Here is an 11,009-nt window from a genome sequence, read left to right on the forward strand (position 1 = left end):
CTTCTGTGGACCTGTACCCTGTAGAGGAAAGACGGGGAGCAGTGAGCAGAGCCGCTGTGTCCTGGCAGCGTTCTCCTGAAAAGCTCAGTGAGGGGAGGAGACACTGCCCAGCAGCAGCAGCTGTACGTAGCTCCGTGGGTCAGGGAGGCCTCCTGAGGACCTGCTTGAAGGGAATGAGCTGGGCAGCACACCCAGCAGTGAGTGCAAAGGCCCCATGGCCAGTAGATGGGTGTGTGTGAAGACGGGAAGGTGACCAGTGAGCCCAGAGGACAGGATGGAAGGAGCGCACAGACCCCTGAAGAGCAAAGGGGCTGTGAGCCCAAGGGACTTGTCGGCTCCGCTAGCCTCTGTCCCCGCCATGGAGCTACATGAAGAGCTGCCCCCTCAGGACTGTGGTCACCAGTGGGTACTCAGGGGTCACTTCCCACTTGAGAGCTGTGGAGCCTCGTGGAGGGCGCCTGGCCAGGACAGTGGACAGCTGTGGGGAGACATAGGTCACAGCTGAGCGCCCTCCGACTGCGCAGATCGCAGGACTCCTTTCTCAGAGTGATCTGTGATGACAGTCGTGGCCCTGGGGCCGGGCGTGGGGGACACGGCCACTTTCCCTTCCCTGGGCTCAGGCAGCGCCTTGGGTGGTGTGGGGCTGGGGGTGAAGGACGAGGGACAGGCCAAGGGCCGTGTGTGTGCCTGACGGAACGGAGGCTTCACGCCGTTCATGCCGGCCACACAGAAACAGGCCGCGCCCTCCCAGCCCCGCACTGGTGCTTCACGGAGGAGGCAGGAACTCTTGACAGGGAGGCTGAAAGATGGGTCCCCGCTGGGCCATATGGAGGATCTGCTGGGGCCACGAAGCCCCAGAAAAGGCCAGAGCCCTGGCAGAGGCCTCGCCCCGCGGGTCCCAGGGGCCCTGTCAATCAGGCCGAGCAGGGCGACTGGACGGGCAGGCCGCCTGGAAGAAAGCCGGGTATTGTGTGGAGGTTGACCCCCGCATCTTGGGTTTCACTGGGAAGTCTGTGTGGTCACATCGGCCAATTTGGCGTCTGCTGGGAGCTGGGCAAGGCCGGCCCAAGAGGAAGGGCCCTCCGGGGGCCTAGGTGGCTCTGTGGCTGTGACTTATGGCAGCGCAGGGGGAAGGGCACATTTTTATCCCATATTTGGAGATGTGGTGGGCTTGGAGTCCACTCCCTCTCATTTGTCGGGATCTTAATGAGAAACCCCTAAAGGATTTAGAAATTCCCTTTCCCAAGGACAGGAAATAAACGGGAAAGTTCTAGGGAATTAGGGGAAAACCCAGGGCAAGTTAGAGACAGTGGCCTTTGTTGTCCAAGCGTCTGTGAGTGTGAGAGAATGAGTGTGAGAATACATGTGAGTTCTTGAGAGACTGACGCAGGAAGAGAGGGGAGGGGAGAGAGAGAGACGGGAGGGAGGGCCCGAGAGGCAGAGACAGAGGCCCGGCGTGGCGGCCCCTCCTCAGGAGCTCTCTGGCACTTGGGAGGAGCCCCCGAGGCTGACCTGGAGGTGACCGGGACACTGGGGACAACGACTCATTCTCTGAAGCCCTGGGCTTGGTAACAGCCGGTCTCCCCCTTGCCAGGTGTGGAGTGCGGGAGGGCGCAGATCCCCTGAGCGAGGGCCAGGCCAGGCGCAGGGCAGGGTGAGGGCCCTGGTGAGGGCCAGGGCAGAGCTGCTGCCAGGACACGGGAGGAAGCGGGTTCTCTGCTCACACCTGCTGGAAGCCGTCTCTCCGTGTGGGCCCTCGGGTCACAAAGGAGAGAGGAGCCCTGCTCCCTGTGAAGGTGCAGTGGACAGCAGCCTGGCCTGTGGACGCGTCCTCTTCCCCCCTGAGCCCGACACGGTGGCTTATTCGTTACCAGAGTCTCCAGCCGTCCCTACTGCAGAGGGAGGCCAGGCACAGACCTGGCCAGGGGAAGAGGCTGTTTCAGGGCAGCAGACTTCCCAGCCAACTGACTGCGAGCATGTCCCCTGTGCTAGGTTTGGACAAGTGTCCCCAAAGGGCACCATGTTAGAGGCGTGGTCCCAGCTCAGAGGAGATAGGAGGGGGTGGGACCTTTAAGAGGCAGGCCTGGTGGGTCTTCAAGTCACAGGGGGCATGTGAGACCCCAGTCTCCTCTTCTTCCTCTCTGCTTCCCAGACATGAGGGAGGGGTTTAGCCCACCAACTGTTCCCACATGCTGGGCTGCCTCACCCTGCCCAGAGCTACCACCAGTCACTTACCTACTGGCCAGGGAGAACCAGGAGCTGGGCTTCCTGCTAGGCACCTTCAGGACCTGGCCTCTGCTGGAAACCAGGCTCCTGGGCAGCTGGCAACCACGCAGCTTGGGGGTCCCTTCACTCCGGGGCTCCCCACTGGCCAGGTGCTGCCAGCCCGCCTTGGCCCCCCTGCCCTTCCTGCCTCTCTCGCTGGACACTCCCCCCCACTCCACCCTCCCTCCCCTCCCCTTCCCCAGCACATCCCTCACATTCTCAGCTCCCCAAGGCCCAGATTGACACACCCCTAGAGTGAGGGTCAAGCTGGTGGCACTTGGTGACCAGGGCTCTGGGTTAAGAGGTCTGAGAACTCCTGAGATTGTCTAAATCTCTCATTTTATGTTTAGAAGACAGAGGCCCAGAGAGGGTCAGCGAATTGCCAAGGGCCACACAGTCACTGGTCCCATCGCAGCAGAGTACCTCAGTCACAGGACACCCACTGACAGGGACGTCCCTGCCTCCGTCACAGCAGCCCGTTCACCTTCCCCACTTACCAAGCTTTCCCTGGGGTCAAAGTCCCCCTGGGTGATCAGGTCCGGGTGAGCAGTCCTACCCAGGACTGGTCATCTTCGCAGGTGGCCATCCCTGTCTCAATACCAGGAAGGGGACCTGGGGTGTTCCAGGCCTCCAGGGCACAGTGCCTGGACATCATCAGCTGTTCCCGCTGTGCTCACCACCTGGGTCAGGTGGGCCTCATACCTGGGGTGTGAGCAGCCCTGTGCCTGGCAAGAGGCAGCCCCCCGGAGGGCCCGGAGAGAGGGCAGCGGGCAGCAGCAAGCCAGGCTGCGTCTCGGGCTTCCCTCCTGCTCCTCCAGGGCCTCAACCAGCGGGGAAAGAATGTGCCATGGTCAGCACAAGTCGGAAAAGCGAAGGCTTTGGAGAAAGTCTCTTGCTTAGGGCAGAGGGGCCCACATCTGGGAGGCGTCCTGCCGGCAGCTGGAGAGACTCCTACGCCCACAGTGGTCACTGTTTTAGGGACGGCGTACAAGCTCCTGCTGGGTGACCAGGGCTCAGGAGCCTCTCTGTGCTTGCCAGGAGCCACCTCAGGCGGGTGGGGTGAGGCCTCGGCCTGGAGAGGCCCGAGGCCACGTGTCCTGGCTGGCTGAGCGGAGCTGGCCCTGGAGGGAGGAGAGCCCTGCCCGCCTGTTTCTGTAAGCTCCCTGAGGCCAGGGCCAGTGCCTCTGCTGTGAGGCCCTCTTGGCAGGACACGAGCCAGTCCTGCTCCTCGGATGTTGGCTGTAAATAGAGGAAATGGAAGGGGGCGGGGGCAGGCCTCCCCCTGCCCGCTCCTTGCCCACAGGCTTGGTGGCGAAGCAGTGCTGACCGCGACCCTCTGCCCCAAACCTCCCTCCTGAGTGCAGCACCAGTCTCCCTGGCCTGGCAGGTCCCGAGGAGGCCCCCGAGGTGGCACAGCACGGCCAGCCACGGGCAGCTCCACCTGCCTTTGCAGAGGAACGGGTGGCCCTGGTCTGGCAATGGGGCGGAGACGGCCAGGTGTCCTCAGCTGCTCCAGTGCCATCCCTGGGTCTGACCCTGTGCCTAACCCAGCCCCTGCCCTCCCGGGTCGGCAGCCTCTGTTTCCCTCCCAGGCTCTGGGTTCCCGAGGGTGGAGGCGGTGTGACCCGGTCACTGCTGTACTTCTGCTGCACGAGCGGCCTGCAGAGCTCAGAGGACCGCACGGCTGGAGCGTGGCCCTGGCTGTCCTCTCCAGCTACCACCAGTTGGTGGACGGCACTGCTGCCCGCTGTGCCCACGCTGCATGCTGGCCCTGCGTCCTCTATCTCAGTCCAGCCAACTGGGCTAGCTGGCCAGGGTGCCCAAAGCAAGGTGGCAGCTGCTCTGTGAACCCTGAAGAGGCACGGGGCAGGGCAGGTGGGAGGACGATCGTAGACAACAGGCAGCAAGGAGTGGGCTCCAATGGTCCCTGGCCGGGCTTGCTATCCCACCTAGCTGACCGCAGACCCACAGGACGTGGGAGGACCCAGATGACGATGTGCCTGCCCACCTGGGCAGTCGGGGCGGCTGCTCCAGGGCGGTCCTCACGCTGCAGCCCCCGGGAGCCTCCTCCGCACGGCCCCCCTGGCCCGTGAGGACGCACAGGTTCACGTGGTGGGCCAGGGCCTCTGGCTGACTTTGAAACAGTGGAAGGGAGATTCGCGTAGCAAGAAGTTAACCATGGAAAGCGTCTGATTCACGGCATTTAGTACCAACGCCTCCGTCCAGCACTGCAGCGGGTTCCCAGTCCCGTGTGCCTGTGCCCCATCTGCAGGGTGTCGAGGAGGGTGCATGGGAAGGGTCTGTGGGGAGTGGACAGGCATGGGGGCCTTTTGGGGTGTGGGCCTGTGCGAGCGAGCGTGGGGAGCTTCGGGCTTGCTAAGGAGGGTCAGCCCCACGGCTGTCCAGGCCCAGCGTTGTCCCTCCGCAAGGCCTGCCCTCCCTGAGCTGTTTATTTGTCCTTGTCAGGGGACAGTGAGTGGCCTCTTGTCTGCTAGAACCATTTGGCTGTGACAGCTCCGGGCTCCCCTTCCCGGGCCCTCCAGGGAAACTGGCACCCGTGGACAGGGGAAGCCGTGGCTTTGCTCCTCCTGGAGGCCAGGGATCTGGTTTCCTGGGACAAAGACGGGGCGAGGGCAGGGGCAGCTTGGTGGGCCTGCTGCCGTCCATGCAGAGGAGCTGCTCCCTGCCGCTCAACCGGACCCCTGGCCCTGTGAGGAAGGAGCCCCTGCCTCTGCGTGGGGCGCTCAGGAGGCGTGGGCACACTGTGGAGTTCAGCCAGTGCTGCCTGGGGAGACGGCCCACCAGGGCCAGGCAGGGCTGGACACGAAGCTAGGCCCTTCCATGGGGAGCCGCTGCCAGTTTGGCCTGGAAGCCACACAACCACACAGACACGACGGCCCTGGGAGAGCAGTTAAAGAGCCCCTGCCTCCCACTGCCTCCACTGTCCATCCAGGGAATGTCGCTGTCCACCAGAGCGTCGTGACGTGCAAGGAAGAGGCGTCTGTAAACATAGGTGCTCCTGAGCCCCGGAGCCGCTTGCCCCTTCTGGGTGGCCGGGCAGGGGAAGGGTAGGGCCTGGGGTCCACCTCCAGGTCTAAGTCCCTTGAGGGAGATGGTGGACCTGCGGCTACTGAAGGGGGCCCCCGCCTCCCCGCTGCCTGCCTCTCACATGCGTTCTGCACACACGTTTCAAGACCACCAAAAGAAAACCGTGTCTGGGCGCCTGCCTGCGGCAGGAGGCCTGGGCTCAGGGACAGCCAGCATCCCCGTGAGCGGCCTGGGGCCGTCTTTCTGCATTTCGAGAGAAGCCAGGCGTTCAAGATGGTGCGTGAAATCGCCCACTTTTAGACAACTGTGGCCCTCGAAGAACAGAACCAAGGCAATGAGCATGGCAGTGGCCAGTCAGTGTCCAGGCCTCAGGAGGCCTCTGGGGAGGGGTGGGGAAGGAGCTTCACCCACCCGCACCCTGACCGCCTCACACACAGGGCAGGGGCACCTCCTGGCTCCAGGTACGATTCTACTGCCAGCCACTGGCAGGTGTGGCCAGCCCGTCACTGGACCTGGAGGGCAGATGGCCTGGGAGGAACATGTGAAGGAGGTCACCCCTCGGCCAGCTGGACAGGATCACTGTGGAGTGGCCAGAAGTCTCGAGTTGAGGAGTCGTTACCAGCTTCCAAACCACCCTCCTGCTGGCCGTGTGGTCATTTGGGCCATGGATGTCATTCAAAACAGTGGGTTTTTCTTGGGTCAGCTCTTGGAACCCCGTGAGTGTAGCATTGCAGGAGAAGCCTGTGCTGCAGGCCCTGTTGGCTAACTAGACAGCAGGTGTGTTGGCTAACTGGACAGCAGGTGTGTTGGTTAACTGGACAACAGGTGTGTTGGCTAACTGGACAGCAGGTGTGTTAGTTAACTGGACAGCAGGTGTGTTGGCTAACTGTACAGCAGGTATGTTGGTTAACTGGACAGCAGGTGAGTTGGTTAACTGGACAGCAGGTGTGTTGGTTAACTGGACAGCAGGTGTGTTGGCTAACTGGACAGCAGGTGAGTTGGTTAACTGGACAGCAGGTGTGTTGGCTAACTAGACAGCAGGTATGTTGGCTAAGTAGACAGCAGGTGTGTTGGTTAACTGGACAGCAGGTGAGTTGGCTAACTGGTGAGCAGGTGCGTTGGCTAACTGGACAGCAGGTGTGTTGGCTAACTGTACAGCAGGTATGTTGGTTAACTGGACAGCAGGTGAGTTGGTTAACTGGACAGCAGGTGTGTTGGTTAACTGGACAGCAGGTGTGTTGGCTAACTGGACAGCAGGTGAGTTGGTTAACTGGACAGCAGGTGTGTTGGCTAACTGGACAGCAGGTGTGTTGGCTAACTGGACAGCAGGTGTGTTGGCTAACTGGACAGCAGGTGAGTTGGTTAATGGACAGCAGGTGAGTTGGCTAACTGGACAGCAGGTGAGTTGGTTAACTGGACAGCAGGTGAGTTGGCTAACTGGACAGCAGGTGTGTTGGCTAACTGGACGGCAGGTGACTTTCTTGCCAACAGAAATGCAAATACCTCACCCACCTGCTCACTTCCCTGCCTTCTTCCCAGCACCAGGGGATCTCACCACTCTGTTTATGGGGCCAGAACGTTGTTCTGGGACCAGCAGCAATGCTTGAAAACTCGCAGGACACATGGACTCTCAGGCCCACCCTTCCCAGTCGGAAACTGTGCTGTACACAGGCTACCACTGCATCTGCCAAGGACACCTGTTGAACCCAGGGACCAGGCCATGTGTGTTCCAGGGAAGCCCCAGTTTGCTCCTCGGCGTGCAAATACCAACAGTGTGTGCTGGGGGCTGACAGTGTCCCCAGGCAGCAGGTGGACGTGGAAGAGGGCCAAGAGCAGGCCCCAGGGACCGTGAGGCCTAAGGGCCTGGCCTGGGAATGTTGCCCTGCCAGGGTCCTAGGAGAGAACCAGGACGTGGGTGAGGAGCAAGACCACCCTTACTCTGAGGTCTCCTGTGACTGAAGTGGTCTTGGAAGCACTGGGTGGACAAGGGTTGGTCCCTCATGCTCTGTTATGTCCCCAGAAATGAGCACAGGTCCTGGCACAGAAGAGCTGGAAGCTGACGTGGGATGAAGGCATAAAAACCAGTTTGGCTGATGCAGTGAACCAAGCAGAACTGTCCACCATGACCGGCTGGCGACAGGGCCAGCACGACCTTCGTCAAGGGGACGTCCAGCCCCCACGCCCGGGAGATCGGCCACCCTACCTCGCATGTCATCGGAAACAGGCAGGGAGAGGCGTCCCGGGTGCTGCCAGCTGTGACGACGTGCCCCACACAGGGCTGGGCTCAGCGGGCCCACCTCCCACGCCTCTGCCTCGGGGACCCGCCTGTTTTGCAGGGCTCTTTCCGCTTGTTTGAAAACCGTTTTTATCTTGACTCAAAGAGACACAGGTGGCACTCCTGTGTCAATGCAGATACGCGTGTCCCCTCGGCCCCCTCACCCCTGGAGCCACGAACCAGGTTAAGTTAAAAAAAGCAGAGCGTGTCTGGCTTGATAGCTGGCCGGGCAGCCGTGGAAAAGGCCAAAAATAAACACTGGGAGTTGATGACTTCCGTACCATCTGTGGCTCGGTGCCCAGGTGGGGCCAGAGCTGGCGGACGGCCTCAGGCACACAGTGCACTGGGCTCCTGGGGTGGCTGTGGATGGGGTTAGTCCCGAGGGTGCGGCTGGCTCTCCAGGGACATCACAGATCTCCTGCCCCGGTTGAGACCTCCGTGCGGGTCCCCGGGCCCGCAGCTTGGAGAACGTCCACCAGCCTTGGTTGTCGGCTCACCTGAGAGCCGGGCTCAGCAGGGCGGCTGCCTGGGTCTGCAGGTTTCGTTCCTGTCTGCGGTTCTTGCATCTGAGCAGGTGCGCGTCCTGAGGGGCCCTGCAGGCGTGCTCTGAGGGCTGCAGTCTGCACAGCGGGACGCCGCGGGCTGATGGCGGGAGCCCACCCCGTCCTTAGGGCCTTTGCTTGACAACCTCGTGGGTGAGGACAGAAGACCACACAAGCTGGGACGCTGTCTGCTCTGCTGGGCTGGCCGTGGTGTCCCTCCTCGGCCCTCCTTCCACTCCTGTGTCCCCAGGCACCCCGCCATCTCTGATTGCCCTCCTCCGGGGGATGTCCTTGGAGTCGGCCTTGAGCTGACATCTCTCTCTGTCTTTTTCTCATCTGTAACCTAAGTGCTGCAAGCGTCTGTGTGGGTTCTATGATGTTTTCCTTAAAATACAAACAACTGAAACCCTACACGGTCCACCTGTGCACACCTGGAGAGGCCCCACCCCTGGGCAGGGGGCACCTTCCTCCACTTGCTGGTGTCCAAGGGCCGTGCTGTCCAGGATGTGAGTGTGGGCGTTGTGTCCCACCTCCTCAGGAACACACCCTTGGACACAGGCCAGGTCCTCTGTGGAACACAGGGTACCTGGAGCGTTTCCCAGGTTGCTGGACATGCCTCATGTCTGCAGAGAGCGAGCCCGACAACCCGTTCCTGCCCCAGCCGTGTTCTCCACGTGGCTGTGCACGTGTGAGCCCCAGCCCGCACACGGCTGCCTCCCTGCTCGGAGCAGAGCCTGGCATGTGTCAGGTGCACAGTCCACACAGCTGGACAGTGTGGATGGAGGAGAAAGGAAACGTCCCCGCCATCAGGGCTCCAGGCCACTCTGGAACCAAAGCGTTTTAGGGACTTTTGCATCATGATCAGATGACCTGGCAAGCGCAATGGAGAGGAGGGAAAGTTTACTGGGGGCTCAGGGTCTCAGAGACCTCCATCCATAGAAGGCCGACTCCAGTGCTGTGGGCCCAAGGTGGGGCAGCTCATCAGGGGGACCGGCCCAGCAGAGGACAGCTGCTCAGGTCTTGGCTGCCAGGAAGCCGAGAGAAGAGGAGGGGGCTGCAGGGCGGATGCATCCTTCTAGACCACGCCCCACTCCCCATCCTCCCCCCACCTCCCCAGCCTCTCACCTTCCCAATCTCACCCCACCTGCCTACAGTGACCACCCAGCCTCCAGTGACACCAGAATGGGCTGATTGGGTCACAGCTCCATAACCCAGCATTTTACTCTGAACATTCCTCTGTTGGCAGTGTCTGGGGGACACCTCACTTCTAAACCTTGACGACGTAATGCTCTAACATGCCGAGTGACCACACAGCCCCCCCATGGCTCAGTGACCCTCCCTGACTGCTTCACAGAGTCCAGTCCTCTCAGTTCAGTGTTCCAGGCCCACCTGCACCTGCGTGGCGTGCTGCCTTCCTCGCGGGCGCCTGTCTCCGGCAGGCCCACCCTCCCTCAGCACGCACACAGCTATCCCCGCCCAGTGCCCTTCCTCTGCTTGTCACCTGGCCTATCCGCAGGACTCTGGTGAACCTCCTGGACCCCAGGGAAGCCTGCTGACTGTCCTCTTCCCCCAGCCCTGGGTGGGTGCCCGGCAGCCCTGTGCCCCTGCCCCTGTGGACAGCTGGGTCTGGGAGGCCATGCTGCCGTTCACTCCTGACACCTCGAAGCTCTGCGCCAGCGTCCACTTCCGAGCCACACTGCCCAGAGTCCGTGGGTCCCTGTTGCACACACTCACCGGGGACTGGAGCTCCACGCTCACCAAGGAGGGTAGAGCGGAGAGCCTGGCCCGCTCCTGCCTGCAGGCCACCCAAGGTGGAGGCCACACTGCTGTGTCCTGGTGTCCAGAAGCCCTCGCCTGGCCACAGCTGAGCTGTGAGGAGGCATGACCCCTCTCATATGCGCAGGAGAGTGGACGCAAATCTGCATGGCCTTGCTGAACCCATCCTAGTATGTCCCGAGTGACCCGCAGCTGCCTGTGACCTTTCTGCTCCCCCCAAGCTCCCCTACTCCAGGGACTCCAGTTCCCTCCCCCGACCTTTGGCATCTGGCACAGTGCCCTCCTTGAAGGACCTGAGACCCGGGGAGAGCCTGGCCCTGTGTGGCACAGCTGGGGCCCAGGACGGCACCTGCCCGCTCCACCCAGCTCCACCCAGCTCCACCCAGCTCCACGGAGCGCCATGCTTCTGCGCTGGGAGCTGAGTCACTGCATCCGTCAGATACCGCTGAGCACCTGCAGAAAGTCCAGGACACTCTCTCCGCCTGGCTGCTCTGCTTTTCACTTTGTGTCTGTGCCACAAACAAGGTAAAGGCAACCAAGAAGCAGTGCGGGTTTAAGGGTTCCGAGCAGGCGACCCCCAACGGCCGCTTTGAGGGTGTGGATCCTGGTTCACATGCACGGCCCAGCGCACGGGCTCTGGCTGGCCGCCAGGTTTCCAGGGTCAGCAAGCGCCTCAAAGGGGACAAACATTTTTCACAGACCATAAATGAAATGGAGGCCTGAATGTTTAAAAATAAATACGTAGTGAAGGAAGAAAGAAAGGGCAGACAAGCACAGAGACCCTGCTGACCTTTAGATTCAAATGAGTGAAAAACAAGTTTTTATAGTTATGGTGCTGCCGCCAAGGAAACGACATCTTTTATCTCCAACTCTTCTGAGCCACGGTGCCCAGAACGAGTATTTCCAAATGGGTGCTCTTGAGATTGAACAGAGGAGGTTCACTCTTTGGGCCTCAGTTTCCTCCTCTACAAGATGGAGATAATGATGATTCTCACAGGGTAATTATGAGAATTAAATTAATTAATACATGCAAAGGACATGAACCAGGGCTCACATGGCACATGGCGAATTTCATTCATTAGCCATCATCACCATCATCACCA

General features: G+C 61.1%; 1 long non-coding RNA gene across 6 annotated transcripts; it reads left to right on the forward strand.

Moving 5' to 3' along the window:
* Nucleotides 1-5,723: 5,723 nt before the first annotated feature.
* On the forward strand, nucleotides 5,724-7,451 carry LOC306648165. Of its 6 annotated transcripts, XR_013760319.1 has the most exons (4): nucleotides 5,724-6,162; nucleotides 6,235-6,330; nucleotides 6,379-6,666; nucleotides 6,714-7,451. It is a non-coding gene; the product is annotated as an uncharacterized lncRNA (long non-coding RNA). The 6 variants fall into 6 exon arrangements; XR_013760314.1 differs by having other exon boundaries at nucleotides 5,724-6,330; XR_013760315.1 differs by having other exon boundaries at nucleotides 5,724-6,330; nucleotides 6,738-7,451.
* The last annotated feature ends 3,558 nt before the right edge of the window (nucleotides 7,452-11,009 follow it).

Source organism: Sciurus vulgaris (assembly GCF_902686455.1).
Source record: "Sciurus vulgaris genome assembly, chromosome: 17".
Taxonomy (NCBI): Eukaryota; Metazoa; Chordata; class Mammalia; order Rodentia; family Sciuridae; genus Sciurus; species Sciurus vulgaris.